This window comes from Pistacia vera, unplaced genomic scaffold, assembly GCF_008641045.1.
Source record: "Pistacia vera cultivar Batoury unplaced genomic scaffold, PisVer_v2 Contig253, whole genome shotgun sequence".
Lineage (NCBI taxonomy): Eukaryota > Viridiplantae > Streptophyta > Magnoliopsida > Sapindales > Anacardiaceae > Pistacia > Pistacia vera.
This window is the reverse complement of record NW_022196061.1, coordinates 219,417-227,220: the sequence shown is the minus strand read 5'-3', so window position 1 is coordinate 227,220 and position 7,804 is coordinate 219,417. Positions and strand designations below refer to the sequence as shown.

Below are 7,804 nucleotides of genomic sequence, written 5' to 3'. Positions count from 1 at the left end.
TGATTTCTCCACCCCGGGTTGTATGTGTTGGAGTATGGGTTGTTTGGTTGTCTCTGATTTTCTGCCAAGTAGTTCACTTGCTCCGTTGATGAAGATGACAAAGCAAATGTGTTCCCAACTTGGCACTCGCTGCTCACATGGTTCCCTGCACAAAAATCACACGTTAGTTGAGATGCTTGAATAGAATTTACTTGCATAGTTCTCAACTGTTTCTGAAGTGCCGTGAGTTGGGCTGAGATGGCTATAAGGGCATCAACTTCATGAAGACCCGAAGATTTCCTTGGTGTTGCTCTCTCATTTGGTCTTTGATAGTTGTTGCTTGCCAAAACCTCAAGTAACTCATAGGCCTCTTCCGGTGTCTTATTCTGCAGGGCCCTTCCTGAAGCTGCATCCACCATGGTTTGTACATTACTCATCAATCCATTGTAGAACATCTGGACTTGAAGCCAAACTAGCAAACCATGGTGTGGGCACTTCCTCATTAACTCCTTGTATCTCTCCCAAGCCTCACACAATGACTCGGACTCATCTTGTAAAAATGATGTGATATCATTTTTGAGTTTTGTTGATTTAGCTGGAGGAAAAACTTAGTGAGGAATTTCTGTGCTAGATCATTCCAAGTTGTGATAGTTCCCAGTGGTAGTGCCATCAACCACCCCTTGGCTTTATCTCCCAATGAGAATGGGAATAACCTCAATCTAATGGCGTCATCCGACACTCCGTTCGACTTGAAGGTGTCACAAATTTCCAAGAAATTTGCAATGTGCTGATTCGGATCTTCCTTTAAATCACCATTAAATCTAACTGACTGTTGGATCATTTGGATGATTGTCAACTTGATCTCGATGTTGTTTGCTTGCACTGTAGGTCTAGTAATGCTCGACCCACTACCATTCACTATGGGAACTAAAAATTCCCTTAGTGTCCTGTTTTCTGGTTCTGCCATTTCAACAAAAATGTCTTTTATTTCAACAACAAAATCCTCTCTTTCTCTTCTCTCTCTGTTACGTCATCTGACGGTTCTCTCAATCTCAAGATCAACAGGGACCACTGGTTGACGTCTCGTTCTTCGCATAAACTGCAAAAACAAAAATGAAGGAAAGTGAGATCACAAACCAACTGAAAATTAAAAACAAAAATAAAAACTCCAACTAGCTAACTATAGAAAGACTCAATGTTAACTTAAAACAGTCCCCGGCAACGGCGCCAAAAACTTGATGCGTGTTTCCTACAACATGCAATGTAGCAAGTATACTAATCGCACAAGTAATATAATGATGAATAGAGTATCGTTCCCACAAGGATTGTTAGCTAAGCACTAAGTATTCTACTGTTCTCAAGTTAGAGCAATCGACTTCTTTGGATAATGGGAGCAATTTTAATTAAAGAAAACAAACTCTGAAATAACTGACTAAAATTTAACTATGCAATGCGAGATAAAGAAATTACGTATAAAAATCAATTCAATTAAAAAGGGTAGCGTTTTGACTTCATTCGGACTTTATGGGTTAAACCTAAAAATTAAACCACATTCACATTCATATGCAATAGTTGTAAATCGAACTCACTAAGGTGTTAAACATACCTTCTCAGGCTACGTTTCCTATTCTTCCTTATTAACTTTTCGCACCCAACAAAATGAAAGTTAACAATTCCAAACTCATTAAGCATAAGAATCCTACAATGATTTCATTAATTCTTGAATCTATCTCTAGCATCCAATACTATAATGGTGTTTACCCATGAAACCTAACATGATTCATTTCTCAATCTCATCATGTTCATCACATAAAGTATTAAAACTCAGAGCAACACACAATTAAAGCATAGTCACATGAACATAAAACAATCAATCCCTTAACCCATTAAAATCCGAATTACAATCAAAACCCTAACCCAAAATGGGTTAGTTCATAGCTAAATGAATACTACAAATAAGAAAAATGATAATAGTCAAGTTCAACATAATGAAAAGTAAGAGAGAGGACAAAAAATCTCCCCAAATGATGAATCGTTTGGTTCAAAATCGAATCTTCACCCTTCTAATCGCTAAATCTCTCCAAGCTTAATCAAAGAAAATGTAAAAGTTGCTAACCCTACTTCTTGCACGACCCTGGGCAAAAAGGTTAAGTGTTTCTTTTATACTTCGCCCCAAATTTCTCATAAAAACACGCACAAAGTAAACCTGTGCGTTTTACAAAATTGGAAATTGCGACTGTCGCCGCGGCGAAGAAGGAATCTTGCCGCGGCGAAGAAAGAAGCAGACTTGTTCGTGTCGAAGCTTCTTGAAAAGTTCTGAAATTACAGAACTGCCACTCTACTTGCATCTTGCTTGATTCTTCAATTCTTGGTGCTCTCCCTTTGGAACAAGCTTCATCGTGCTGTATCCTACTTCAGAACTCACTTAACTTCTGAGATCCGCTAACTTCTGAGTCAAAAATAACCAATTTTGTCCTCAGTTGCTCAAAAATGTCCATTCTAACCTGAAACACAAAATGTTATTAAGCAACAATTCAGGTCAAAATGCACCAAAAAGTACCTGAAATCCGAATAAAAAGTCTAATGAAAACTGTATAATCCTTGGATTATCAATTTGCAAATCCATATTCTCCATTCTTCATCATTAAAACAAACGAAACTTAGTAAACTATCCCTGGAGTAAGGTTTTTGGCAGGGAATTTCTTGCTTACGTCAAGCCAGCAGACATTCAATAGTTCAGCCACCTCCACTTGAACACAACTGCAAACACATAATTTATTTGATTAATTAATCTTCATTGACTATAAATAAGGTAGAAAACCAATATTTATATATGTGATATATAAATACCGTTGTGTGTCTGGCTTGTAAGTCCAATTCCAGTAACGTTTATCATCTCCCCAAGTGATTGAGAGACCTCTTGCATGAATGTCGAAGGCATTAGCACATAAAAGCCTGTCAACCCAAAACTTCTGCAGTAAAACATTAATTAAGTATTAATATTGAAAATAATTGGTGCAAAATTATAATAACAACAACAATGAAGATGTTACTTGCCAGTTTGTTTTGGTTCAAGAAGATTCCACCCTGGAGCTATTCAATCAGATTGTTGCAGGAGGCGTCAATCTGGGAGTCTCCTTCTTTAAGAATGGCATGGAGGTTGTGTGGGAGTTAAACTTGGGCTATAGCCATCTCATAATCACTCTTCTCTTTAATTCCAAGTAACTCTTACTGATGATTCTTGTTGCCTATGGAGACCTAGAATTTATAGGATGAGATGGTCTAATTGATTACGTTTATATCATTATCATACGAAAAGATTTATTCTATGATAAGACATACATTACATTATTCCTTCTACAAATTGACGAATTTTTTTTTTCCTTTTCATGAGAATCTTGCTCCGCTTTCTTATTTCAAAAGGATAATTGAGATTCACTTCCCTCCCACCACAAGATAACATGATCTATACACCGTCCAATATTGCCTCTATATATGTCGACAATCAAAACATCCCGAAATATTTATGTATAAGTATGGTTTTATGAAAACTCTTAAGGTTTCACAAAATACCAAATTTCCCATCGTTTAGCTCTATATGATTTTTTGCTAATTATTAAAAATTATTAGCAACAGTTTCCACTATTTAAGGACATAATAATAGATGCCACATTGAGAGATAGAAATTTCCACCTCTCAACTTTCAAAGATATTATGAAAGGATCTTTGTTTACAACTACTTTCTTAATAGATCAAACGCCTGATATTTGTTTTTTGCTAATGTAGCAAGATATTATGAAGGATTTGTGGTACACCAAGTCCATAAAAAATTACTTTTAACATATTTAATGATTTTTTTTTCCATTAATCTTGTTAAAAAAAAAAATCGAACCAAAAAGTTAGAGAAGAAAAAAATAAAGATACTATGACACTATGGTACCAAGAAATATTCTTTCTACAAATTATAATGTGCTATGAGTCGTCCATTTGGAATTTCAAAATAAAAAATCTAAATTCAGAATTGCAAAAGTACCTTTAGTTTATCGCGGAAACTATTATTCGAATATCCAAACCAAGAGTGATTGTGTGTATCATAAATTTTTCTATAATAAGGTGAACATTATTTCTTTATTCCTTCTACAAGAAAGGATTCACAATCCTTAGAATAAGTATCTTGAATGTTCTTCTCCAGGTGGACAAATTGATTTCTCAAAAAATGATCCGTCACATATAAGCATCGAAAAGGTTATCTACTAGAAGAATTTTCGGCTTCTCAAGTCAAGTCGCTGAAATGGCTTAAAGTACTAAGTAAACAAGACTCGGACCAAGCTGATCAACATATTAATTCTTTGTTAATCACATTGATTAAATACTATACAATCAAATTATACTGCTAGTAATCATTAGATTAGAATATTCCACAACCGCCCTTGCTTGTCTCACTTCTAAACTCCAAAAGTAGTTATTGTCAACTTATGAATTTTGTGTGGGCACACTAAGTTCTGATGTTTACACATCATATTGTTTAAGCACAATCATTTTTGTAGCTTTCAATTGTCATGACACTCTATGTTGATGTTCGCACACTTAGTTAGTCTATTTTTATGTAAAACATGTGGGCACATCAGAGTCTAGTCTGTAGATAGTCGTCTAGTCATACTTTCATACAAATGTTGTGTTTTCATTATTTGCTAGGATATTTTTCTGGACCTGAGATATGTGTAAGTGGTTCGTACACATATGTTAATATCTCAGATGAGGTGCTAGAAATCTGTTTAAATTTTTAGAAGTGGTCTAAAGAAAGTGGTTGAAAACTTTCGAAAAATAGTTGAACATTGTAAGAGATTGTCGGCTGGTTGTCTAATGGATTGTTGTGCAAGTTTTCTTTATGTTCTTTATTAACCATGCATTATGTTTTGAACCTAAATACTCTTGTTATTGTTCTCTGAAAATCCTTTGAGGTTGATTTCATATTTGGTTAGGTTCCCTTATGCTTTAGTAAGCTTTAAAATACCATGTTAACCTTTGTTGTTTGAGTGTTGTTGGAACGTGCGTGGTTTCATTGGTGAAAAGCTTGATGGGATTTCAACCTGTGGAGCTGAAGTGCGTCTTCAATGTTAAAGTTTGAGTGGAGCTCGAGCTATCTAAGAGGTGTCTTGGATTCAAGCAAGTTGGGGCAAGACGGTGGATCATCCAAATGATGAAGTTAGAGCATTGTTAAAACATGGTGTGTTTTACATTGGTTTGCTCAACTACAATTTTGTAATGAGCCTTGAATGTTTGCTATAATGGATTTGCTTTGTTTGGATGTGATCCCATTGATGTAGGTAGCTGGCCGAACCATGATAAAACCATTTGTTTGCGCTTTACTTTATGTCTTGGATGTTCAACAATGTGTTGATGATGAATGGACAAACCCACAAGCACAGATGAACATGATTAATTTATTCTGCATAAGTTTAATAAACCTGGTTAAGTCATAAACTTTCATTTGGTATTAGAGCATATTTTGAATAGTCATTTAAGTAGATCCTTGCTTGTGTTTGTGCTTGAGCATTGTTATTAGGTCTATTGCTTTTTGTGTATTTTTGTGCGATTTTGAGCAGTTTGTCTCACTACAGAGTACTAATTAGGCAAATTTCAATTTGGTCATTCCATGTTTTAGCTGTACACTTTCCTCCCTCAAAGGTTCCAAATCCTTGCACTTTACACCCCAAATTACAATTAAAAATTCTTAGTATAACTTATCAAAAATGTGAGGGTATCACAAGATTTGTACTCACAAAATAGGTTCAACCTTGAACACTCCTCATTGAACCTTTTTTATGCCCATTCCAAGCAAATTCTTTAGCATTTCAAATCTTGATTTTAGCAAAGTTTTGGTGAAAATATCCGCCACTTGAGATTCAGAGCTACAAAACTCCATTTTGATCTCTTTTTTCTCCGCTTCTCAAACTACATAATATTTGTTGTTGATATGCTTTGTTCTTCCATGTTGGACCAGATGTTCCACAATAGAAATAACAAATTTATTGTCGCAAGTAATCACTGTTGCTTCCATTTGTTCTTCTTCCAAGTCTTTCATCAGTTTTCGAATCCATATTGCTTGATTGGTGGCAGTTGCTATAGCAACATATTCAGCTTCCATTGTGGTTTGAGCCACAACTTCTTGTTTCCTAGAACTCCAACAAAATTGTTGGATCCTTATGTGTTTTGATGTGCCAAAACTAGCAAAATAATTGTATAAGGAGTAACAAAACTTTTAAGGCATGACATAAGTTGTATAAGGACTAGCAAAATAATTATATAGGTAAGCCATCACTCATATCCTCACACTGTCCTTTGGAACACTCTTCGGTATTTTGATGATAACTTCGGGTAGAGAGATCTAAATCAAGTCATTTTTGTGACCCTGGAATAATAATTCAAAGCGATAAAACTTTTATGTTTATAAGTTCACCCAGATTAGCCGGGATCAAGGAGAAAATCAAGATAGAACTTTACAGTTTGGCAAAATCAACATCCAGAACTATCTTTCAGTATTTTGGAGATAACTTTGTCTAGAAAGCTCCAAATCTGGCAATTCTTGTGGCATTGTAAAGATAACTTAAATTTAAATAGTTTATGATTATCACTTTGCCCAAATCATCTAGAATCAAGGATTAAATCATGACATGAGTTGATAGTTTGGCATAATCAAGATCTAGAACATCTCTTCGGTATTTCAAGGATATGCTTTGCTACAAATATTATAATTACTTGATTATTGCACTGTCAGAAAGATAATTCAAAGGACTAAAATTTAGTGTTTATCACTTTTTCCAAATCACCTAGAATCATGGAGGAAACCCTGTTCCAAGAGAATGAATGACCATTCTTTTATCCTCAAGATGTTCTAGGCATGAACGACCTTGTTCCACAAAGTCGTTCATAGTTCTACCAAATTTTGGAAAATTGGAGATTCAAAGTGGAATGGCTGATCATCAAGTCCCCAAGTCATTCCATGCATGAAAAATACCATTCCACCAAGTTGTTCATCATTTTGAAAAATTTGGATAGGTTGCAAAGATTAGGCTATAACTTTCTCTAGAGTACTCCAAATTCAACTATGTAAAATTCATGAGAAAACAAACTAAAATACATTTCCAATGATATATGGCTTGCACATATAAAAATAAATGAACTCCCATTACTAACAAAATAATGGTCGTTACTAGATCAAGATTTCAAATTTTATGATCGTTGGAGTTAGGAACGACTATTTGCGATATTGGAACACTTGTTCCTCCTACTTTTGCAAGTTGCAACTTTTTCCTAACAGATATAAAAAACGACTATATTTTGATATCATAGTATAAAATCTAACTTTGAAGAAGACAGAACTAGAGAAGAAGTGTGGCAAAAAAGTCCTACATTTTTGCAACATCAAAATACTCTTTGAGCTATAATTCTACATCTTCTCACCACTCTCCAAGATCCTCATTCAATATCCTAAGAGAGAAATTTGTGTAAAAATTGTGTAACAACCTAGAGTAGAGGCAAAAACCCACACAAACATTTTGAATTCATTTTATCTTAGGTGAAATTCTATAAAACTAGAGGTGAAATCCTGTCAAACTTTTGTAACTTGGCGTAATCTGATTCTAGTGGAACCTTGAAGAGGCTGTCTTGACAAAGTGGACATTGGAGGATTTTGATCATAGCTTTGAACCACTATAAATCACTGAGCACTCTCTTCCCTTTACTCTTTTACATTTCCAACTCTTTTATTGTTTATATTCATATTCATGTGTTGTTTATGTGCTAATGTTTCTGTATATATTAT

The 7,804-nt window shown here is 34.8% G+C and overlaps 1 non-coding gene across 1 annotated transcript; it reads left to right on the top strand.

The window, feature by feature from the left end:
• The first annotated feature begins 456 nt into the window (after positions 1 to 456).
• Positions 457 to 563, top strand: LOC116132458. Its single transcript, XR_004128415.1, has one exon. It is a non-coding gene; the product is annotated as a small nucleolar RNA R71 (small nucleolar RNA).
• Positions 564 to 7,804: the final 7,241 nt, after the last annotated feature.